A 26,084-nucleotide genomic window follows, 5' to 3' on the forward strand; every position below is an offset into this window, starting at 1 on the left:
AGAGCTGCGATTACCATTTTCCCCTTCCTGGTTTTGATTTGCATGGTTAGAATGGTTTGCCATGTGGTGTCCTTTATGCAAATTCAGTACCCTTTCTCTCTGGCATTCTAAAATGGTACCTCTCTCCTTTGTTGAACTTCGCTCACCATCTCCTAATTAATAGTCCAAACTTCTTAGCATAGGTACTGCCTCTGTGAACTTCCTCTTATTCAACCATTCTCTATTTCATGGCAAGCACCCTACCAACTGAGCTATATCCCCAGCCCTTCTATTTGAAATTTATTCATTTGTTCAATTTGTTCTTTGAAGTCCTACATAGCAACTTCACAGTGGAGTTGAAGCCTGTAAGACATAATAAGGGTTACACAAATGCCCTTAGGGGGCCCTCAGATTATGATTAGCATCCTAAGATGTGTAGAGAGTGAGATCATTTTCTCTGCCATGTGAATATACGGCACAAAATTTTACAACTATAAGCCACAAAAATGGCCTTTACTAGGAACCAAAGGAGCCATCACCTAGATCTTAGCCTTCCCAGGCTCCAGAAGGGTGAGAAATACAGGTCTTCTGAGTTGTTCCTACAACAGTGGGAAATCCTCAGTAGTTCTGATACATGCAGAAAGAAGCAGTGTGATATTCTCTTGTATAAACACTCATGGATATTTGAGCGAGTTGATTCCCATTTGGGATTCCCATGGAATTCTAATACAGATCCAGCCAACTGATTGGGTGTACAGTGTACTCAAATTTCTACCCAACTTGACTGAACTATCAAGTTCCCACACTCTCCCCCTCCCTAGGTGTTAGATAAATTGCTGGGATGACTCACTGAACTCAGGGGAATACTTGACTTAACTGCTACTAGTTCGTGAGACAAGTACAACCCAGGAAGAGCCAAATGCAAGAGGTGCATAGGGCGAGGTTTGGGGGAAGGTGACATGCGGAGCTTTTGTTTCATTTCCATCTGGTGGTCTGACCTCTGATATCCCAACCTATGTGTGGTCAAGAGTCCACCGCCCAGATGTTCTCCATAATCCATCGCTTAGGGGTTTTCATGTAGGTTTTCGGTATGTTCTCGTGATTGATTAGCTCATCAGGCCTTCACATTTAACTGGATTCTAACCCTACTCCCTTGACAATAGCTCCAGGTGGTGGGGCTCAACATTCCAACCCTCTTGCCAATTACAGATTAAAATAATTATTTTTTAAAACCTCAATCCTTTAAGCTTGCCTTGTTCTGTCTGCTACCAGATCATTCCCCATCCTGAAGCTACACAGGAGTCCCCAGCCAATAGTCATCTCAAGAGCATAGAAAACACAGTCTTTTCAACCAAGAGGGTCAAGGAGTTTTAGATCAGAATTCTTTGGATCAGAATCCCTAGATTAAGACCCAATAATGCAATATTTGATGTACACTATCAATGAACAGGTGGTGTGTCAAGTTATGGAGAACAGAAGCAAAACAAATGGCCCAAAATATCACCACATAGCCTGTATGACCATTTCAAATGGATTATTAAGTTGAGGTAAGTGAGAAAGAACCTCAGTGGGATTCAAGTGGGGACTGGTTTGTCCTTTTGAAAGGGAAAGGTATTTCTAGGATGCATAGGAATTGTTCTAAAAATCACTGGGCAGGTCAAGGGTGGTTGGGTTGCATTTGAAAGTCAGTTTCAAGTCATGAGACAGAACACGTCAATGCCCTGACAACAGAGCACCTGATGACAGGTGCGCCTGGGAAATTCCTCTTTGTCCTTCAAAATCCCAGGGGTTAAAATGCCACCTCTTCCATGAACCTAGTCAGTTTCACACTCCCTTATTTCTAAGTTCTCATAGCATCTTGTCCTCTTTTGTTTCCTCGTGGAGTGAACAAATGTGTGTTTCACGGTTATTTGATGTGGAAATATTCTATGTGCTGAGTCAGCAGAGATTAAGAAAGGTCTTATTGTGGTGCAGTTTTGGAAGCTCTCCTGAATCCAGGGATGGCAGAGTGGTCAGAGGTGTGAGAAGGAAAGCCCAGGTATCCACAGGAGCTGGGACACATTGGACACATTGTCAGGGGCTTGAAAAAGCTTGGTTTGAGGCAGATGAATAATCTGCAGTGGGAAGCAGAGGCGTGAGACCAGTGACTCCAAGCTGAAGTCTGCAAAGGAAGGGTACTGAAGTTCCACCTGGGGCTTCCTGGGCACCTGCCCTCCCCTGGGGGGTCCTCCAGCTGGTGAGAACAACTTCAGAGACAGAGATGACAGTCAGAAGCTGTAGAGTGCTGGAAACTGTACATCCACAGGCAGATGGTCTTCAGGGGTTCTGTCCTTTCTGGGGTTGTCCCTCTGGTTTTCTTGGAGCTGTTTTCTAGATAGGATTTTCTTTATGGCATCTGTAGATGTGCTGGATTCAACCAATAACACACATATGAAGGAAATGTGTGAATATCAGGCTGAGAGAAGGGGTGTGTGAAGTTGGCAGTTCCTGTAGTTCAGAATATTTAAGTGACTCCCAGTGAGTATCTGTCTGAAGGAGAGAGAGTTTTCTCACCATGAGGAGAGGACAGCAGGACATGATGAGTTCTCAGATTTAAATCTGTAGGTGTCCCTTCCTCGATGCCAGAGAGTGATCCACTCTGGAACTCCATTTGAGCAGTCACTTTGGGCCTCAAACTTGGGAATATGTTTTTGCTGCCATATAACTCCAGTTTCTCCACGAATAAAGAATGATATTTCCTTATTGGCATGTTTTTCTTTTCTTGGGTGAAAATTGACAGATTGAGAAAGAAAAAAAAGGTGCGGGAAAAGCTTGACAATTCAGCCATCTTCATAATCACAAATTTCTGACTTCTGGTAACACAAGGCCCTTCCTTCACTTCCGTTGTGCCCTAGTGTGGTCTGAGCAGATATCCTTCTCTGATGTGGGGTTAGGGGCATCTGAAACTTCAGGAGCACACTTCTTACCCCATTTTCAGGGGAAAAGAATAGGAAGAACCCACTGGTACAGTGAGAAAAAAATGCCAGTTCTGAAAAACCAGTATCAGATTCTGCTGAAATACAATTTCCCTTCAGGTCAGGTCAGGTCCAGGCCTGGGCTGGGAAGGGATGTGACTGGAATCCATAGGTTGGGCCCCATTCAGCCGGGTAGATGTCACTCAGGGATGGGGGGGCGGGTCCTGGATCACTAGCCAATCAGGAAGAGGGTGGGGCTTATGAACTGTCCAACCAGGAGCGCAGCTGGGAGGCTACTGCTACCTCTCCCAGTCCTACTTTCTGGAGCCTTGGGACTAGGTGAGCTGCTGTGCTGCTTTGAGCATCTCAGGAGCTCTGTGAAGCCCACCAGCTGCGGGCTACTAGGGACCCTGAGAGACCCCAGAAACCGTGAAATGGTGAGTTCTGGAGGTGGGGCATCCCCAGACTTGGGAGTAGGTCTGGTAGGATCAGCAGGAAGCAGCTGTGGGCGGAGCCGGGGTGGTGCTGGGACCCTGGCGAGCTGTTCTGTCGCAAGACTAGCTTCTCCCGGCAGCTCTGAGCCCCGCAGAGCCCCTTCTCCTCACACTGTCGGGTGACTCTGTGCGTCTTGGGGAGATTGCTACTCATGCGTAAGGTTTGAGCTTGGAAGGAGTTGTGGATTGTGGGGTCTCCAGCCCCTCCGTTCTCCTCAGGGTAGTCCTGCTAACCCTGAATTTTCTAAATGTTTGGGAACCGGGGTCTCAAACACACCACCTGCTGAGAGTGATGACGGAGGATGGGAGAGCAGTTACTGAGGTGGGGTCTCTGATCAGGGTCTCAGACTCTGTCTGTTCAAACCTTGATCTCAGGCTCACAGCTCCTGGGAAGGAAGGAATTCTTATGCTAGACAACCACAGTGTTTCACCAGCTCCCCTTCTCTGGTTCCTGCCCGCCTTATAGCAACTTTTAACAAAGGACTTTCTTGAGAGCTACACAAAGCTCCTAACATTGCATTTTGCAGCTATGGGTTGCTACTTCGGAAAAGCTACATAGATGTCCTAGTTTCTGTAATGTTCCTGAATACAAAGAATAATGCTTGCATAGTCTTTAACCTGATAAAGAGACATATATAAATAAAGATTTCTGGCATAATTCTTCAGACCTGCATCTCCATCAAAGAGCAGGCTCCTCCTGATCCCAGCCTAATCTTCAAGATCTGTGTCCGTCAATCTTTATTTTCCAATCCCCCTTCGCCCCTCGCTGGACCCCAGAGTTTGCCCGCTGGTCGCGACAACCACCTGTCCCCCAGCCCAGTGCATCTTGGGGCAGACGTACATCTGTAGATATCCAGATACACTGACAAATTCACTGGAATAATGCTGAAGAGGTTTGTGGTGTCTTTACCTCCATCTCTTGCCAGTTCGATGGCGGGTAAGACCGTGGTTGAGCCTGTTCAGTCATTTATTCCACTGTCTGTGCGACTTGAGCATCTTCATTTTTGATGTTGATAATACATACGTTCTTAGTTTTGTCACCAAGGGCTAATACATGATAAATTTTCTAACAGAATGGAAAAAAAATTTGCTAGTGTATAGATGGTGTATAAATTCAGATTTAGTAGGAAATGTTAATAGTGTATGAATTTATCTAGTTTATGAATTTATCTTCTTGGATGCATGTTTTACTGTGTGACATGTCAACACTTAAAATGATCTAATTTATTAATTCTTGCCCATTTGGCAATAAACATCTACTCTGCGATTCTATCTTACTTTTATTGATTGCCTCGGGCAGGGAGCATTTTCCAGATGCAGTTTTTCATGTTATTGAAATAGTTTCTTTCTCCTTGGGCTCTATGTGTGTTTTTAAATCAGAAATGGAATTTTTCAGAGTTGCTATGGAGAAAAATGATGAATTTTTACATATTTACTTATTGTACTACCTTGTTCTAATCCCCTATTAAATCCATGGATTTCTCTTTAGTACTTTGTTTTTTTTTTTTTTTCCAGGTACTAGGGATTGAACCCAGAGGCGCTTTACTGTGGAGCTACACCCTCAGCACTTTTTATATTTTATTTTGAGACAGGCTTTTGCTGAGTTACCAAGGCTGTCCTTGGATTTGTGATCCTCCTGCTGCACCCTCCCAAGGGGCCAGGTTTACAGTTTACAGATGTGTGTCACCATGCAAGGATCCTTGGGATTTTTTAAAGAAAACAATAATCTTGTTTGTGAACAAAGACCTTTTTATTTGTTTCTTCTAAATCTCAATGACTTGTTTGTTTGCAATACTGGGAACTGAACCATGGTCCTTGTGTATGTATACCCCAGCCATTTTTTAAATTTCTATATTGAGATAGGGTCTCAGTAAATTACCCAGACTGGCCTTCAACTTGCCTTCCTCCTGCCTCAGCCTCCTCAGTAGCTGATATTACGGTTGTGTGCTACCATGTCTGGTTCAATATCTTTTATTATTCTTTCTTGCCTCATGTTTATCTACATCTCTTGTTTTGATCTTAGGAGTTTTGTTGCTTAGCTCCTTTAAATGTTTTATCATTTTTTCATACTTATGATAATTAGTTCTTGGTTTTGGTGTATATTGTTTATTCATTGAAATTTTCACTACTTATAATGTCTATATAATTTTGGTATTGTGGAATATGGGTGTCATGGCTTGAATTATTAAGTAATGCCTTTGCTTCTATTACCTAGAAGAGATGGTAGATGATTAGTGTTACATTTTCATTAAATGCCAAATAAACCAGTGAGACCATGTGGGTCCTTTTTTCTTCCAGTTTTGGCAGTTGTTGTTTTTTCAGTTTCTTTAATGAGTAGTCTTACATTTTCTTTTCTTGTGTGAATTTTTGTAGATTGTCTCTTCTAGAAATTGGTTGGTGTTCAGGCAGGAAGATTATAGTGGGTTGAAAATTGTAATATTCCACTTGGTTCCCAACATTTTGATCTAGAAACATCCCAGATTGTTAGTCTTTGGGGAAATTCTTTTTGTTTTTTCAAGACAGAACTATGAAGATCAGAATTTTGAAAAAAAATTTTTCTTCCTCACTGACAAACAGTAAATGACATTTCTTGGAATGTCACTGTGAAGCTTAGAATGGTTTATAGAAATTTACAATCCTCCTGCCTCAACCTCCCAGATAGCTGGAATTACAGGCATTACATAAGGCTTTTATTTATAGTACTATAGTGAAGGGGGAAGCTTTAACTTGCAAGACAATTCTTCAACAGTATGCACAATATACTTTTATTTCCATGGAAAGGAATCAAACACAGACTGAGACTACACCCTTCCTGTCCCACCCCCAAATAACCACCCCTACCCACTCCCTGGGGGCTGCCACTTCACTGCTGCCACCTCCCATACATACCACAGGTCTCATGTGGCCCTCCAAAAGGCTGGCACTGCAGGCTTCAACAGCTGGCTGAGAGAAGTGGAGTGGAACACGCCAAGGACTCTGCCAGTCTGTCCTCACTTTCATTTTATACCAAAAGCTTCTTCAAGGATCTGGTCTTTCAACGAGTGTGATAAATGTTTTTTTTTTTTTATTATTGTAAACAAATGGGATACATGTTGTTTCTCTGTACATGGCGTAAAGGCATACCATTTGTGTAATCATAAATTTACATAGGGTAACGTTGTTTGATTCATTCTGTTATTTTTTCCCTTCCCCCCACCCCTCCCACCCCTCTTTTCCCTCTATACAGTCCTTCCTTCCTCCATTCTTGCCCCCCTCCCTAACCCTAACTCTAACCATAACACTAATCCCTCCCATCCCCCATTATGTGTCATCATCCACTTATTAGCGATATCATTCGTCCTTTGGTTTTTTGAGATTTGATTATCTCACTTAGCACGATATTCTCCAATTTCATCCATTTGCCTGCAAATGCCATAATTTTATCATTCTTTATGGCTGAGTAATATTCTGTTGTATATATATACCACAGTTTCTTTATCCATTCATCAATTGAAGGACATCTAGGTTGGTTCCACAATCTGGCTATTGTGAATTGAGCAGCTATGAACATTGATGTGGCTGTATCTCTGTAATATGCTGATTTTAAGTCCTTTGGGTATAGGCCAAGGAGTGGGATAGCTGGGTCAAATGGTGGTTCCATTCCAAGCTTTCTAAGGAATCTCCACACTGCTTTCCAGAGTGACTGCACTAATTTGCAGCCCCACCAGCAGTGTATGAGTGTACCTTTCTCCCCACATCCTTGCCAACACCTGTTGTTGCTTGTATTCTTGATAATCGCCATTCTAATTGGGGTGAGATGGAATCTTAGGGTGGTTTTGATTTGCATTTCTCTTATTATTAGAGATGTTGAACATTTTTCCATATGTTTGTTGATTGCTTGTAGATCTTCTTCTGTGAAGTGTCTATTCATTTCCTTAGCCCATTTGTCGATAGGATTATTTGCATTCTTGGTGTAGAGTTTTTTGAGTTCTTTATAGATTCTGGAGATTAGTGCTCTATCTGAAGTATGATTGGCAAAGATTTTCTCCCACTCTGTAGGCTCTTTCTTTGCATTGCTAATAGTTTCCTTTGCTGAGAGAAAGCTTTTTAGTTTGAATCTATCCCAGTTATTGATACTTGTTTTTATTTCTTGTGCTATGGGAGTCCTGTTGAGGAAGTCTGGTCCTAAGCCGACATGTTGAAGTTCTGGACATACTTTTTCTTCTATAAGATGCAAGGTCTCTGGTCTGATTCCGAGGTCCTTAATCCATTTTGAGTTTAGTTTCATGCATGGTGAGAGATATGGGTTTAGTTTCATTCTGTTGCATATGGATTTCCAATTCTCCCAGCACCATGTGTTGAAGAGGCTATCTTTTCTCCATTGCATATTTTTGGCCCCTTTGTCTAGTATGAGAAAATTGTATTTATTTGGGTTTGTGTCTGTGTCCTCTATTCTGTACCATTGATCCACCTTTCTATTTTGGTACCAATACCATGCCGTTTTTGTTACTATTGCTTTGTAGTAGAGTTGAACATCTGGTATTGCGATACTCCCTGCTTCACTCTTTCTGCCAAGAATTGCTTTAGCTATTCTGGGTTTTTTATTCTTCCAGATGAATTTCATAATTGCTTGCTCTATTTCTGTAAGGTACATCATTGGGATTTTAATTGGAATTGCATTGAATCTGTATAGCACTTTTGGTAGTATGGCCATTTTGACAATATTAATTCTTCCTATCCAAGAACATGGGAGCTCTTTCCATCTTCTAAGGTTTTCTTTAATTTCTTTCTTTAGTGTTCTGTAGTTCTCATTGTAGAGGTCTTTCACCTCTTTTGTGAGATTGATTCCCAAGTATTTTATTTTTTTTGATGCTATTATGAATGGGGTAGTTTTCCTAATTTCTCTTTCTGAAGATTCATCACTTATGTATAAAAATGCCTTAGATTTATGTGCATTGATCTTATATCCCGCTACTTTACTGAATTCACTTATGAGATCTAAAAGTTTTCTGGTGGAATTTCCTGGTTCCTCTAAGTATATAATCATATCATCAGCAAATAGGGATAGTTGGAGTTCTTCTTTTCCTATTCGTATCCCTTTAATTTCTTTGGTCTGTCTAATTGCTCTGGCTAGAGTTTCAAGGACGATATTGAAAAGAAGTGGTGAAAGAGGGCATCCCTGCCTTGTTCCAGTTTTTAGGGGGAATGCTTTCAGTTTTTCATCATTTAGAATGATATTAGCCATGGGCTTAGCATAGATGGCCTTTACAATGTTAAGGAATGTTCCCACTATCCCTATTTTTTCTAGTGTTTTGAGCATGAAGGGGTGCTGTATTTTATCGAATGCTTTTTCTGCATCTATTGAAATAATCATGTGATTCTTGACTTTAAGTCTATTGATATGGTGAATGACATTTATTGATTTCCTGATGTTGAACCAACCTTGCATCCCTGGGATGAAACCCACTTGATCATGGTGCACTATCTTTTTAATATGTTTTTGTATGCGATTTGCTAAAATTTTGTTGAGAATTTTTGCGTCGATGTTCATTAAGGATATTGGTCTGAAATTTTCTTTCCTCGATGTGTCTCTGTCTGGTTTAGGTATCAGGGTGATATTGGCTTCATAGAATGAGTTTGGGAGGGTTCCCTCCTCTTCTATTTTCTGGAATACTTTGAGAAGTATTGGAATGAACTCTTCTTTAAAGGTTTTGTAGAACTCGGCTGAGAACCCATCTGGTCCTGGACTTTTCTTTGTTGGTAGGCTTTTGATGACTTCTTCTATTTCATTACTTGAAATTGGTCTATTTAAATTGTGTATGTCCTCCTCATTCAGTTTAGGCAATTCATATGTCTCTAGAAACCTGTTGATGTCTTCAAAATTTTCTATTTTGTTGGAGTATAGATTTTCAAAATAGCTTCTAATTATGTTTTGTATTTCAGTCGTGTCTGTTGTGATATTTCCTTGTTCATTCCGAATTTTAGTGATTTGGGTTTTCTCTCATCTTCTCTTTGTTAGTGTGGCTAAAGGTTTATCAATTTTGTTTATTTTTTTGAAGAACCAACTATTTATTTTGTCAATTTTTTGTATTGTTTCTTTTGTTTCAATTTCATTGATTTCAGCTCTGAGTTTAACTATTTCCTGTCTTCTACTACTTTTGGTCTTGGTCTGTTCTTCTTTTTCTAGGGCTTTGAGCTGTAGTGTTAGGTCATTTATTTGTTGAGTTTTACTTCTTTTATTAAATGCGCTCCATGAAGTAAATTTTCCTAAAGTACTGCTTTCATAGTGTCCCAGAGATTTTGATATGATGTTTCTTTGTTCTCATTTACCTCTAAGAATTTTTTAATTTCCTTCCTAATATCTTCTGTTATCCATTCATCATATAATAGCATATTGTTTAATCTCCAGGTGTTGGAGTAGTTTCTGTGTTTTACTCTTTCATTTATTTCTAACTTCAATCCATTATGATCTGATAGAATACAAGGTAGTGTCTCTATCTTCTTGTATTTGCTAACATTAGCTTTGTGGCATAATATATGGTCTATTTTAGAGAAGGATCCATGTGCTGCTGAGAAGAAATTGTATTCGCTCTTGGTTGGATGGTATATTCTATAAATGTCTGTTAAGTCTAAATTATTGATTGTGTTATTGAGATCTATGGTTTCTTTGTTCAATTTTTGTTTGGAAGATCTGTCCAGTGGTGAGAGAGGCGTGTTAAAATCACCTAGTATTATTGTGTTATGGTCTATTTGGTTTCTAAAATTGAGAAGGATTTGTTTGACATACATGGATGAGCCACTGTTTGGGGCATAGATGTTTATGATTGTTATATCTTGCTGATTTATGTTTCCCTTAAGCAGTATGAAATGTCCTTCTTTATCCCTTCTGACTAACTTTGGCTTGAAGTCGACATTATCTGAAATGAGGATGGATACTCCAGCTTTTTTGCTGAGTCCATGTGCATGGTATGTTTTCCCCCATCCTTTCACCTTTAGTCTATGGGTATCTCTTTCTATGAGGTGAGTCTCTTATAGGCAACATATTGTTGGATCTTTCTTTTTAATCCAATCTGCCAGTCTATGTCTTTTGATTGATGAATTCAGGCCATTAACATTCAGGGTTATTATTGAGATATGATATGTATTCCCGGTCCTTTGGTTCATTTTTTAAATTTTATTTATTTATTTATTTATTTTTTGACACACCTTGGTTCCTCCTTTATTTGACAGTTCCTTTAGATTAATTCGTCCCTTTGCTGATTTGCTTCTTTGTTTTTTATCTCTTCCTCATGGAATATTTTGCTGAGAATGTTCTGTAATGCTGGTTTTCTTTTTGTAAATTCTTTTAGTTTTTGTTTATCATGGAATGATTTTATTTTATCGTCAAATCTGAAGGTAAGTTTTGCTGGGTATAAGATTCTTGGTTGGCATCCATTTTCTTTCAGAGCTTGAAAAATGTTGTTCCAGGCCCTTCTAGCTTTTAGGGTCTGGATTGAAAAATCTGCTGATATCTGTATTGGTTTCCCCCTGAATGTAATTTGGTTCTTTTCTCTCACAGCCTTTAAAATTCTGTCTTTATTTTGTATGTTAGGTATTTTCATTATAATGTGCCTTGGTGTGGGTCTGTTGTAATTTTGTGTATTTGGAGTCCTATAAGCCTCTTGAACTTGATTCTCCATTTCATTCTTCAGATTTGGGAAATTTTCTGATATTATTTCATTGAATAGATTGTTCATTCCTTTGGTTTCTTTCTCTAAGCCTTCCTCAATCCCAACAATTCTCAAATTTGGCCTTTTCATGATATCCCATAGTTCTATGAGATTCTGTTCATGATTTCTTACCATCTTCTCTGTTTGTTCAACTTTGTTTTCAAGGTTAAATATTTTTTCTTCAATATCTGAGGTTCTGTCTTCCAGGTGTTCTATCCTATTGGTTATGCTTTCTATGGAGTTCTTAATTTGGTTTGTTGTTTCCTTCATTTCAAGGATTTCTGTTTGGTTTTTTTTCAATATCTCTAACTCTTTATTGAAATGATCTTTTGCTTCCTGTATTTGCTCTTTTAACTGTCGATTGGTGCTATCATTCAATGCCTGCATTTGCTCTTTCCTCTCATCATTCAATGCCTGCATTTGCTCTTTCATCTCATCATTTGCTTCTCTGATCATTTTAATTATGTACATTCTGAACTCCCTTTCTGTCATTTCTTCTGCCATGCTGTCATTGGATTTTATTGATGTAACATCTAGATTTGTTTGGGGCATTTTCTTCCCTTGTTTTCTCATATTGTTCAGGAATCAGTGGGTCATTAAGATATTGCAGATTTCCTCTATTGACTTATAATGTCCCTGAAGATTGCTAGTATATCCCCTCTTATCCTTCAGTAGCCTGCAGTCTTGGAGGAAGTTGATAATGCGGTGCTCCACAAGGAAGCTGCCTCTCTAGGGTTGGTGACCCTCAGGTGGGGTATATTCCTGATAGTGGGCAGAGGTGCCTCTACTTGTTGACCAATGGTCATCCAAAGGGGAACTAGGCTGCGGGCTGAGGCAAGGCCTGTTTGAGCCTGTGTCTCTGATTTTACCGTCCTTGTGGGAAAACCTCACCCGGCAGGGAAGACTCACCCAGTGGGGAGGTCTCGCTGGTCAGTTCCCCTCCTAGAGGTTCCCCTCAATCTACAACTACCACCTGGGCTGGGCTGCCTTCCTCTGCAACGTTCCCAGGGGCCCGGACCTACCTCCTGGGCCTGGGAGCCTCACCCTTCCCAGACGAGTCTCCTTAGGCTGCCTTTCCTCAGAGAATCTGCCCACAGTCCTGGAAACTTCGCTCCGCCCCTAGGCATGTCTCTGTTCGGCTCTTCCAGCTAGAAGCCGCCTAGGTCCTGGGACCTTGCTCTGCACCTAATCGCCTGGCTATGCGGCCCCTCCTCTGAGCCGCCACCTGGAGCCCCGTACAATAGCTCCGAGACCCAGAGACCCGCCACACAGCTCCTCCTCCGGACAGCCGCCCAGTTTCCAACGCAGTCACTAGGAGTTCAAGCAACTCACTTCGCGTCTCCTCCTCCTGCCAACTGCCCCTAGCCCTAGGCAGTCACTCCGAGTCCAAGTGACCTGCCCTGTTCCTCCTCCTCCTCGGGGTAGTCCCCTGGGTGCTCAGGAGCGGGTCGCTCGGAGACCACGCGACCCACCGGGCTCCTCCTCCAGGCAGGCCACCGGTGTTCAGGAGCGGTCGCTTTGAGTCCAAACAACTCACCACTTGCCTCCTCCTCTGGCAACCGCCTGTGGCTCTGATGCAGTCACTCCTAGACCAAGCGACCACCAGCTGCGCTTCTCCTCTTCCTCCGGGCAGCCCCCCCAGTGTTCAGAAGTGGTAGCTCTGAGTCCAAACAGCTCGCCACGCAGCTCCTCCTCAGGCAGCCGCCCGGAGCCCCAGTGGTTGCTCCGAGTCCAAGCGCTGTGCTGAGCCACCTCCTCTACGATGATCCCAGTTGTCCGAGTTCACTGCTCCAGCGGGGAGAGGGGTGTCTCGCTGAGCAACTCTATTTCACAAAGTTCCCTGCATTCAGGGGCTACCGCCCCATCTGGGAAGCCTCCCCAGCGGAAGAGACTCACCCAGCGGCTTTGAGTCGGTCCCAAGTCTCTCACTATCTCCTCTTTTGAATCCTGCATCCTGGAGCAACATGAAATGCAGCCGCCCTCTGGTCCGCCATCTTGGAAGCCCTGATAAATGGTTTTTTAGAAAAAAAAAATTCTTTGGAGAAGGGGCAATTTTGAGTACTCCAAATTGATCATCGTCTCAAAGCAGAGTGGTTCAGATTCTCAAAGTCTATCCAGCAGAGGTAGGGGGACAGAGAGGAGAGGCCAGGTCGGGCAGGTGTCCTCCAGGCTTGAGGTCCACTGGGCTGGAGGAGCCGCTGGGGTGGGCAGGACACCATGTCCTTGGAGGTTCTAATTCCTCCATAGAAAAAGCTGCCAAGTTAGGGTTGGTGGAGACAGGGAATTGTGGAGACAGTTGTTTTTCCCAGAGCCTCTACAGAAAAATTAAAAATGAGAGGGAGAGGGGGAGAGAGAGAGAGAGAGAGAGAGAGAGAGAGAGACTCTTAAATCGTTCTGAGGGTTCTAATGATGATCTGAGGAAGGTGCGACCACGGATAAGACAGCTTTCGTTGCTGGCCTGCCCAGCCCGGCCATGGGGAGCTTCTTGATGCTTTGGGGTTCTTCAGGCTCCACTCCCAGCTGGAGTCCAAGCCCCCCTCCAAGGCCACACTGGAGCTGCCCTTGGCGTTGGTATAGAGGCTGCTGCTGGGTGGGGCGTGGGTCTGCAGGTGGGCACTGGACCTCGCCTTCTCCAGGCTGGGACTTACTGCTCCAGAAGAGCATTCTGCCGCAGAGGCCATGGATGTCTGGCTGGTACGTGTGTCTTCCCTTCTATACAGACATGTCCGCCCTGCGGCTTCGTCTAGGATGTGGGCCGGGGATGCCTCCTCTTGTCGCAGTGATGGGACCGATTCCCGCCGACTGTGAAAGCTGGCTGATGTGGTCCCTGCGTTTTCGTTCCATTGCATTAGGATGAGCCCCTTTGTCAGCGACCCTCTCCACCTCGCTGTGATGGTTATGGCCCATTTCCCAGGGCCCAGGGAGTGGCCACCAGCGGAGCGGAGGGGCGGGGAGTCGCGCACCACCAGCCAAGCCCCCGCGCGCCCCTCACTGGCACCGCCGGCAGGACCGCCGCCGCCAGGCTCTTCCTTTTATATTACAGGCATTAAAGGTCTTTTTCTTCTGCTTTTTTTCTTTTACCTTCTTTAATTTTCATATATTAAAATTTTCAGTCCGTTTCTGTGGCTTATTCTTTTTCTTATGAGGAAAGTATTATTAAGTTCAAAATATTATTTGACAGTGAGTTCTGAAAGCACTGAAGTTTTATGTTTCCCATCCCAACTTATAATTTGACTATTTTCCACAGATCAGATGGGAATAATATGCTTGTTTCCAATAGCTAACAGTTGGTCCCTTCCCAATGCATTGGAGAAGTTGTGATTTCTGCCACTCACTGTTTTATAATTCCCGCTCTATGGGGAGTCAAGTTTTCATTCACCTGTGGTCCACTGAAGACTCTTCCTTATCTGCCATCTATTGGCAATCTCTGTTTTAGTAGTACAGTGCCCTGCTGGGCACTGCGCACGCCTGTGATCCCAGCTACTCTGGAGGCTGAGGCAGGAGGAACTCAAGTTCAAAGCCAGACTGGGTAATTTAGCCAGACTTTGTCCCCCCATATTTTTTTTATTATAAACAAATGGGATTACATGTTGTTTCTCTGTTTGTATGTGGTTTAAAGGCACCAAAATTTTTAAAAATAATTTTTTAAGGACTAGGACAGTAATTCAGTGGCAAAGCATACCTTAGATTAATACCCAATGCAGCTAAAGAGAAACAAATAAAAGGATATATGAGCTGGGGTTGTTGCTCAGTGGTAGCTTGCCTAGCATGTGTGAGGCCCTGAGTTCAATCCTCAGCACCACATAAAGATAAATAAATAAAATAAAGCTATCATGTCCATCTACAACTAAAAAAAAATGTATAAAAGAACAATGTGTGTATACACATGCGTGTGTGTATGTGTATGTGATCTACTGTAGTTTAAAAGTTTTATTGAAAGGGACCTCATGAAAATAGAATGAAATCAATAGAATTGAAGAAGGGGATCAGGAAGGGAGGAGGGGAGTGCAATGAGAGATTTTGGGAAATGAAATTGATCAAATTATATGTATGTACAAATATATAACAATAAATTCTATTATTATATATAATTGTAATGCACCAATAAAAATATTTTTTTAAAGTTTTTCATTTGGCATATATATTTGGATATTAGGCAAGCAATTACTTTCTAGTTGCTAGGATTTTAAGCATTGTTGGTTAGTTATTATACTTACTAGTTTGGGGAAAGTAGTTTTTGTAAATTAGTCACAGGTGTGGTTTGGGAATTGTAGAATTTTACTGATATATGTGAAAGGACACATCTTGGTGATATTGAGCCTTTTTTAAGATCACGTGCCTTTGTTCACCTTATTTCATTGTCCAATAACATCCGTAATGTTTTTCCTTTACTATGGTGAATTGCTCTTAATGAGTGTTATTTAGTACTGAATTAATGGTGATCTACAAAACATCATGTACAAGCTTCAAAATACTGTCTCTTGGTGCAATTGCAGAGCATGCGTTGGATTCCCTAAGGAACAAGTTGTAACAAGACTTGTTAAATTATATGTTTTACAAGCTCATTAGAGATTCATCATCCAGAAGGTAGTTTGGGACCTGATAATGTAGGCTCCCTCTGGTTAATGGGTGAGAATATTGCAGACATTCAAGGCGACAATAGAACTTGTCTCAGGAATCTGGGTTCTATAGGCGAGGATGGCATGATTCCTTTTGTCAATCAGACTAGTGTTTCTTTCTCATCAGGGCTACTCCAATATATGGAATATGGAAAGGGAACATTTGGGTGAAGATATCAGGCATGATCACATTATGCCATGAATTTAGCTATAATCTAGTAATTTTTCTGTAATGTTGTAATAATTCATATTTATTTTCTGCTCTACATTTTGGGAAGAAAAAGGGAACACCAGAACATTGAAGATGTGTATAGAAATTCCAGGAGAAATCTAAGGTAACTTATACTCAAAGGAGAAAGCAGTATCCTTTCAGAATCTTGAGTAGAGCCAGGTGTGGTGGCACATGCCTGTAATTCCATCAACTTGGGAGACTTAGGCAGGAGAATCACAAGTTTGAGGCCAGCTTCAGTGACTTAGCAAGACCCTGTCTCAAAAGAAAAAAAAAAAGGACTGGATATGTAGCACAGTGGTAAAGTGTCCCTGGGTTCAATCCTCAGCACCAAAAAATAAAGAATATTGGAATAACAGGAAATGTTTTAAAACATGATACAAATAAACCCAGCTTCAAATTATTTGATCTTAGAAAACTTTCTCCAAACATGCATTCAAGTTAGGATCCATAATTGGAAAATCTGAAATCCGAAGTGTTCTGGTCCTGGAACATTGTGGCTTCACTGACATGCTGCCACATGTGACACTTTGGATTGTTCCATGAACACGTTGTTCCAAGCCCAAAATTATTAAAAAAATTGTACAAAATTACCTTTAGATTTTGGGTGACTCCCAAATCTCTTATGATGCAAAAGTGACTTTTGTGTTTCAACTGAGACCTATCTTTAGTTATTTCATTATATATATGCAAATATTTCAGAATCGAAGTGCTTTTGATCCCAAGCTGTTTGCATAAGATAAAGTCAGTTGCATTTAAATGTGACACAAGCTGGCATGGGGTGCATACCTGTAATGCCAGCAGCTCAAGAGGCTGAGGCAAGAGGATCGTGAGTTCAAAGTCAGCCTCAGCAATTTAGCAAGGCCCTAAGCAACTTAGGGAGACCCTGTCTCTAAGTAGAGTTTTCTAATAAGGGCTGAAGATGTGTGACTCGGTGGTAAAGCACCTCTGGTTCAATCCCCAGTACAAAAAGAAGAAGAAGAAAATAAAAATAAATATGACATAGACATTCACTGTTTGTAAAATAGTTTGCTTAGAAGCAGTATTGATTCCCCATAGCAATTTCACAGTCGTGATCGTAGCTGCCCTGACACCATCCTGCAGAGAATTCAGTCCAGTATTGCTCAAAACATTCTTACAGAGAGCCAGTTATGGTGGTTCATGACTGTAACCCCAGTGACTTGGGAGACTGAGACAGGAGGATTGCAAATTCAAAGCCAACCTGAGCAACTTAGCAAGGCCCTAAGCAACTTAGTGAGAGCCTGTCTCAAAATAAAAAATACAAAGAACTGGAGATATGACTCAGTGGCTGAGCACCCCTATGTTCAATCCCTGGTACCAGAAAAGAAAAAAACATTTCTTACAGAGGATGAAACCAATCATTTTTATGCTAAGTCATTAAGACACAGTACCTTTGTAGTATACTTCTCACTTTTCCAGATATCAAGTGATAAGGAGCCTTTGTGAACAAAAAGAATGTGGGAAAAAGTCCTTAGATGAATTCCTAATCCTGTTGTAAGGAAGAAAACTCTTCCTGGAGTAAAACCAAGTGAAAACTGTGTGTGTTCTCAGTGGTCATTCATCTGTGAACATGACTGTCAGAGCTCACAGTGGACAAAAACCATATGAGTATCAGGAATATGGAGAAAAACCATATAAATGCCAGGAACATGGGAAAGCCATCTGTTATCTCCAGAGCATTCAGAAGCATGAAAGGATTCATGCTTTAGAGAGACACCATGAATGTAAGCAACGTGAGAAAATCTTCAGTCTTCCCAGTTTCCTTCAAATACATGAAAGAATTCATCATGGAGAGAAACCCTATATATTTAGGCAATGTGGAAAAGCCTTTCATTCTTCCTGTTCCATTAAAGTACATAAATGGACTCAAAGAAGAGAAAGACCCTATGTATGCAAGCAGCCTAAGAAAACCTTTCATCATTCGAGTTCCCATCAAAAGCTTGAGAATACACACGCTAAAAAGTAGCCCCGGATAATGGGTGTGGAAAGGCTTCAGTATTATATAAATTTTCTAGTAAACACGAGAATGCATAATGAAGAGAACTTGTATTAATGCAAAGCACGTGGGAATGCCTGAAGTCATCTTGGCCTAGTGTACACATATAAGAGATGACAGCGTGGAGTGAAATGTGGAACAGAAGAGCTGTGCAAAGATTTTCACTTGACCCGCCTGTCAGAGTGCACACTGGATCAAATTCCTGTGGAGGTAACACTGAGAAAGTCCTCAGTTGTATCAAAGAGCTTCAAAGTCCTGTGAAAATTCCTCAAGTAATGGAGTCCTATCAATTTAATATAAAGAACTTAATGCAAGATAATTTGTTTAGAATGCTCCAGAAAATGCACTCCCTGAAGGAAATATACTAAAAGTTATGACTATATTGTGTTTATCAGTGGCTCAACAGCTACTACCATGACTCCTCCTCTTCCTTCCTCCTCCTCCTCCTCCTCATCCTTCTCCTCCTCCTCCTCCTCCTGCTCTTCTTTCTGGCAGTTCTCTAGGCATTGCACAAACTAAGCAAGTACTCTCCTCTGCTCTACATCTCCAGCCTTTTTATTTTGTTTTGAGACAGCATCTCCCTAAGTTGCCCAGTCTGGCCCTTGAACTTGTGATCCTCCTGGCTTGGCATCCCACGTACTTGAGATTATAGGCATACATCATCAGAACTAGCCTCAGTAACTCATTCTCAAAGTTTTTTTGAACTATATTTCTAATTTTTACTTTTGGAAGTAAGTTTCAGTCAATATACTTCTGCAAGTTTTATTTAGTTTATAGTATATGAATTTAATAGGCATTATCCTTTTAAATGAAATCAGGCAATACATTTTTTCTTCTTTCATTTGAACCATGTTGGATCCCTGGGGAGATCGAAGTGCAATTATTGTTGGGACACTCCTACTGGTTTCACATTACTGGTTTTTAACGTTTTAAAATACATATATGCATATGTACATACATACACACGATATCCACACCCTTTTTTGGTAGTGACATTTTTACATGAATTTATGTTCTTCACTTTTTTGGGGGGGAGTTGGGTATCAGGGATTGAACTCAGGGGCACTCAATCACTGAGCCACATCCCCAGCCCTATTTACTATTTTATTTAGAGACAGGATCTCACTGAGTTGCTTAGCACCTCGCCAAGTTGCTGAGGCTTGCTTTGAACTCGTGATCCTCCTGCCTCAGCCTCCCGAGTAGCTGGGAGTACAGGCATGCACCACTGCGCCTGACTGTTCTTTACTTTTTGATACATATTTTCTTCAAACAAGTTTCATACATATTTATATAAGAGTCTCTTTATTGTTTCAAAGAACTTATAGATTAACAAATGCTATCTTTTTTCTTTCTTTTTTATTTTTATGAAATTTAATGGCAAAATTCAAAATGCGATGACAATATAATTGAGTACTATTTTTGGAATATTGATCTACCAATGAGAGAAATTTAACTCTTCAGGGAAATAACAACTAATTCAACTGGGAGTTCAAAGTTAGACTTTCATATCTTCAAATTAATTGTTGGTATCATCTGTGATAACCATTCTTAACTGAAGGACCATGCAAAAAATTGCATGGCTGGTTTTGTTCTAAAGACCATAGTTTGATTATTATGAGCTTTTTACTGATGCCACAGAAGAGTTCAAAAGCAAAGACCAATAATAACAGACATTGTAACTTAAACACCCTTTTGTTTTTCATAGGGTCCTGAGAAGAAAGGGGTAACACCCTCAAAAGTGTAGTAAGATGGGCTGGGGTTGTGGCTCAGTGGTAGAGCGCTTGCCTATCACATGTGATGCACTGGGTTGAATCCTCAGCAGCACCACATAAAAATGAATAAATAAAATAAAGGTATTGTGTCCATCTACAACTAAAAATATTTTTTTAAGTTTTTTTAAAAAAGTGTAGTAAGAGATGGATAAAGGACCCATATATGAAAGTTCTGATAGTGGTCCATATAGCCAGGGCACTGTTTGGAAAATGATAAGCCTGGAAACAGCAGGGAGCAAGGAGCATCAGTAGACCTGAAGGGGCGGTAGGAAGCTACGAGCTCCTAGGGGACCCTGATAAGTGGGATATGAATGCTGATTCATCAGGAACTGTGGTCCGTAACAGAGGGAAGCCTATTGGTGGCATGAAAAGACAACCCTGACTTCTCTTTCCTCCTGTCTCCTGTTCCTGCTGGTACCTCCCATTAGCCAAATCAACCAAAAGCCACTGGTTGTGGAAGCCTGACTGGCATAGTACTTGCAGATCTGCTTCTTGGTGTTTAGCGCAGGGTGGGGCTGAAGAGTGGATCTACCAAGTCCATAGATGCCATTAGACTGGAATAGTTCATACTTGTCAGAGACTCTTTTCAGGGACCATATCTTTAGAAAAGATTGCTGACTTTTTCAAATGCCAGACTCATCCCTGCCCTTCTCTTCAGCCTCCTGAATATGTTTTCTCATTGGTTTTAGACTGAAAGAGTGACATTTCGTTGTGTGACTGTTTTCTCTCATGAGATATAACTTATGGTGGGTCTACCTGTGAATTTTGCTCTTACCAATGATAGAAAAGGCTATGTATGCACTTTTCAAAACTGCACTTTGAATTATGAATTTGAGTCTTTCTTTAGGCTGGTGATGTGTGGTTCAATCCTCTTCATGATGCTGGACAGCCGCTGTGATCACAGCCCTCAGACAGCCCCAGGATTACAAGTCTAAGCACCCAGTACTCTGTAGGGTATTTTATTCAATTAACTGCACAGCAGACTTTGTATTTTATTATAAAAGGTCTTGTATTTGATGATTTTTTCAAACTGTGTGAAATATAATTGTTCTGAGAACATTCAATGTAGGCCAGGATTAACAATGGTGTTCACTAATATATGTCTTCAAATGTGTTTCAAATATATGACGTTTCAACATTCGATAGGGTTATTGGGACATTACCCCATTATTACCAAAGAGGATCTGAAGACATTTAAACTCTTAGTAAAGTGATGGTCAGTATAGCACCAATCTCAGACTATTTGCTGTGCTAAATGCTATAATAGTGTTCTCTAGAGGAGCAGAACCAATAGAATAGAATGAATGAATAAAATGTATTAGATCAAAAAATAAATAAATAAATTATAAGAGCAGATTTATTAGATCACCTTAGATGCTCAGAGGATGGATAGTCCCACAGTAGCTCTCTGGTGGTTGGAGAGCTGAGGAGACCACTGACTCTTCAGTCCAGGAATCTAAAGGCTTCATCAAAAGAGGGCTCTGTGAGTCTGAAGGCCTGGAAACCTCCTGCAGTTTCACCTGCACAAATCCACTTCCAAAGTCTGAAGAATATGAATTCTAATGCCCACAGGCAGTTGCACCAGCAAGAAATGCACTTGTCAAAGAAGGGTCAAGCATGAGTGAGCTTCCATCTTCTTTGACTTTTTTGCTCCATCCAGGCCCCTAGCCTACTGGGTGATGCCACCCTCATGCAGGGTGGATCTTGCCCACCCAGTTCACTGGCCTGCATGCTGATTGTCTCTGTAAACACCCTCACAGACACAGTCAGAGGTGTGTGACTTACCAATTTTCTAGACATCTCATAATCCAGTTAGGTTGACAACCAAGATTAGCCATCAGAAATGCAAAACCTTATACAGTATACCTCCTACAGTACAGTCAGTTGTCAAATGTTGTCCCTATGCTTCTAAATTAAAATTTATTGAATATGTTTTCTTGAAAATAGAATCCAGAGCTCAAATTACAGCTGTTACAGTGTAATTGGCATGTAGTGCTGCAGTCTGAATATGTCCCCCAAATATCCTATGCGGGAAACTTGATCTCCATTGCAACATTAGTTGGAGGTAAGGACTCTTGGGAGGTGTCAATCTCATGAGGGCTGGACCCTCATGAGAATTGATAAATCAATTCTCAGGAATTGATTTATCCTAGTGTGGCACTGTGGTGTACAACTGCAACCCCAAGATTTGGATGGCCAGGGTGGGAAGACGGTTAGAGCTCTACGTAGGTAATGTAGAGAGATCCCATGTCAAGAAGAAAAAAGAAAGAAAAAGACAGGAAGAAAGAAATTAGAAAGGAAAATCAATTACTCTTACTGTACAAAGGTATTGTGAGACTGGGGATATAGCTCTTTTGGTAGAGTGCTTGCCTTACAAGCATAAGGCCCTGGGTTCAATCCCCAGCACTGCACACACACACACACACACACAAAGGTGTTGTGGAAGTGGGTTCTCTCAACCTTCAACATTCTGTCATGTGAGGACATGGCAAGAAAACACTAACCAAATTCCAACTCACTGAACTTGGTCTTAGCCTCCAGAACTATGGGGAAACCAGCTCATCTTCTTATTAAATTATCTGACTTCAAGTGTTTTGTTATAGTAACACAAAACATACTAAGGCAGAAATAGGTACTGGAAAATAGGTAGTGGAGTGCTGCTATAACAAATACCTAAGAATGTGGAAATGACTTTTGGAACTGGGTAGTAAGTTGAGTTTTCAGTAATTTTGAAGAGATTGCTGCAAAAAGTCTGAATTTCTATGAATGGGTCCTTATGGACAGTTCTGGTGAGGGCTTTAAATAAGAGAAGGGCCATTGGGAAAGCCTGAACCCTCTTAGACATTACTTAGTCATGAACAGATTATTTGGAGAATTGCAAGTCATACCACCATTCTGATGAGCTGGCAAGTGGATATGAGGAATATATTATAGGGAAGTGGGGGGAAAGCCATCATTGTTCCAATGTCACAAATAATTTGGCTGAATTTTTTCTGTGTCCTATGTATGGAAGGTGGAACATGAGAGTGATTAATAGGTATATTTGGCAGAAGAAATACCTAAGCAACAGTGTTGGGCTGCTGTGTGGCCTTTATGGTTTCTTTGTCCTCACTTGCTTATATTAATATGTGTGAAGAGTCAAGGAATTTACAAGTGGAATTCATAATTAAAAAAATAGGTCATAATTATTTGGTAAATTCCTAAACTGGCCCTGTACACAATAAAATGTGAGTTGGGGGAAGACTATTAAGGTCTGGAAAAGTGTCATGATTTTGAGCTTTTGTGTGGATGTGAGAGAGAATGGTGCAAGGATCAAACGTGGGACATCCTAATGTAGCAGAAAGTGGGGTGTACTTGACACCCTCAATGTGGGAAATTTTGAATGTCTTTTTGAAAGGGTAGCTGGAAGGATTATGTTTCGGTGGCCCACAGAGCCCCAGAGTCCATTTTGCTATGAACAGGTATCATTTCCATATGCTTAGGCTTCAGAACATGTCACAGAAGTTGGGGGAAAGTAACTGCTTTGTGTTTTATTAAAGAAAATCTGTTCTTTGTATTCCAAGGTTTGAGTTCTGTGTCCTTCACACCGTGTGATTTCATAATTGTTAGTTTCTCATTTGGAAGTCCTCCCCTTCCGATTTTTTTCTTCCTTTGAACAGAGAAAGTCAAGCGCAGACAGCACAGGCCTTACCCAAAGCCACAGACCTTGTAATGATGGATCCTCAGTGCCATGGATGAATGCGTCAGCCCACATCCTTGACACCGTCACAGACATCCAATTGGAAGGATGATACAAGTTTTATGTCATTGTGCACATTTACAGACATAGCATTGATGAGTCAGACTTTGATGTTCATCTATCAGTAATGGGTACTTTAGGTATGACTACGATATTCCTGTTACATAAGAAAATACATTGGTTTTAGAGATATATGGATCCCAGCTCCCCAGGGGCTGAGGTAAGAGGATTGCAAGTCTCAGGCCAGCCTGGGCAACTTAATGTGACCCTGTCTCATGAGAAATTTTGGTTGAGATCCCATATGTTGTGAATGAAGAAAGCCACATGGGACCTTGGCAGGTCTGGCTCTCATGAAAACAGTATATGACTGAGAATCCAGCAAGGGAGAGCTGTATGGGTTGCCAATGATTATGTAAAATACAGGGCCAGAGTATTGAATTGGAGTCAGGATATGTTTTATAATCATAAGCCTGAAAATGGCTGTCACATGTTCAGTGTCTGCAGCTACCCAAGACTGTGGTAAGTATTTCATATGCATTAACACCTCTAAGTCACGTATCTGTCGTTACTTATCCACATTAAATAATAAACACATCTGTTTTGTCTCCATTTTGGTTGTGAGGAAAATGTGCATCTGGAAGATGAGACTATTAAGCAGAGACCACCGTGCCATATAGCGGTGAAGCAGGAATCATAATCATTATGGATCGTCTTGACGCTGGTGATCAGGACACCTGTGTCTCTGGTGATTGCACAGAGAAATTTTGACTTGACCACAGGAGAAGTCTGTAAATAGAAGGAATAGAAACTTTTTGGGTAAAATTCACAGTCTTAGTTTTTTTTTACTATTTTTAAATTAGTTGTTGGTGGAACTTTATTTTATTTACTTATTTATATGCGGTGCTGAGAATTGAATCCAGTGCCTCACACTGAACCACAACCCCAGCCAGTCTTAGGTTTAAAAAAAAAAAAAAAGTTGATTCCAGCAGAGTTAATGAGCTACATGAGACACTTTCTAAGTTGGACAAACTGGCTACAGTAAGTCTGAGAAAACTGGATTCGAGATCACTGTTAACCCAGTCTCAGATCTTTTCCAATAAAGCACCTCTCCCCCCTCCCCTCTTCCTTTTCAACTCCAAAGGATGGATAGATATGTTTTGAACAGGACTAGTTCTCTGTTGCACTGTCCTGGTCTACAACAATGGAGGGAGTACCTCTGTGTTGCACTATCCTAGTCTGCAACACCGACAATGATGGAAAAAGGACTCAGACTCTGTGCACCGAGATCTGAGGAGAAGAGCTTTATTCGGGAGAGATGGAGTACTTGTCAGAGGAAGCTGCTTCTCTTTACTGCGTATAACACTGTCTTTTATATGCTTGCAGACAAGCTAGCCATACATCCTAAAGGTCAAGCCTTGTGTAGGCAGTTACTAGCCTCCTTGGCAGATTATAGGTTAGTAACAGAAGGTAAGAAACAACCAACGGTGTGAACGCAGAAGGTGACCGTTTCACAGATCACAGAAGAACTGTCTTACAGACCGCAGAAGAACATCTTGTTCACAGAACACAGGAAAGGAGGATGGGGCCCTAGTCCCCGAGTGGCCTGAAAGGGGCACACCATGTCGGCCTCCTTCCAGGGGACGGGGCAGGGCCCTAGTCCCCAACTGACCTGTTTGGCATGTCTGTCTCCCAACAGAATGTCATGTAGACCTCCTTCCAGAGGACAAGGCCCACAGTTCTCCTCACTCACCTACCACACCTGGCTGCTATGAACACTTTGCATTGATATTTCTGTACCAAAATGCTCCTTATGCCCCAAGTCAAATGCTTCCATCTTACCATTTTCCAACATCTCCTAGTACATCACTCTTAGTGTATTTCTGTCCTCATTTTATGGGTCCTTTGCCAAATTGAGAACATAAGGATGCTCTGAGAAAGGATGGGGCCCAATTCATGTACGTGACCCTTGTGCCTATTCCAGACCTGGTTTGCAGTATTTGTGTTGAAGAACGGAAATGTGGCCCTTCCAAGGATGACAGTTTCCTCTCTGAATTCAATGCCCAGTATCCCTGCACGGACGAAGTCTTCAGTGAGTGCTTTCTACGTGCATTTCACTTCAGATTCTTGAATCCTCACAGAACCTTAAACAATTTAATTTGACCTCTAGGTTCCAGCTGAAGCAACAGACTCTAAATAAGAATAATAATGCCTCAAGTTCACACAACTGGAGTGGAGCTTAAATGCACTTGTATATATATCACCCCAGGGCACTTGACCTTACAGCAGGTGGTCTCCTCCTGTGGGAGATTTTAGTATCCCTAGTTTCTTACATCTCCCCCAAGGGTGCCAGTGCCCTAGGCTTCCTCCTACTCTCCATTTCCCACTCCCAGGATGACTGCTGTCCTGGACAACTTTCATGGGAACGATGGCTTTCTTATTCTACAAGAACACAGGTGCCTTAGCCCATCTTCTTGATATAGCATACTACTTACTACACACTGGGTAATTTATAAAGGCTGTAAATTGATTTCTTGCAGCTCTTGAGGCTGATAAGTCCAAGAGCATGACACAAAAGTGTGAAGAGGACCTTTGT

General features: G+C 41.5%; 1 pseudogene; it reads right to left on the reverse strand.

Annotated features, from left to right (window-relative positions):
• Window positions 1-13,518: 13,518 nt before the first annotated feature.
• Window positions 13,519-14,022, reverse strand: LOC124968210 (protein max-like; annotated as a pseudogene).
• Window positions 14,023-26,084: the final 12,062 nt, after the last annotated feature.

The sequence above is a fragment of the Sciurus carolinensis genome, chromosome 17 (genome assembly GCF_902686445.1).
Source record: "Sciurus carolinensis chromosome 17, mSciCar1.2, whole genome shotgun sequence".
Taxonomy (NCBI): domain Eukaryota; kingdom Metazoa; phylum Chordata; class Mammalia; order Rodentia; family Sciuridae; genus Sciurus; species Sciurus carolinensis.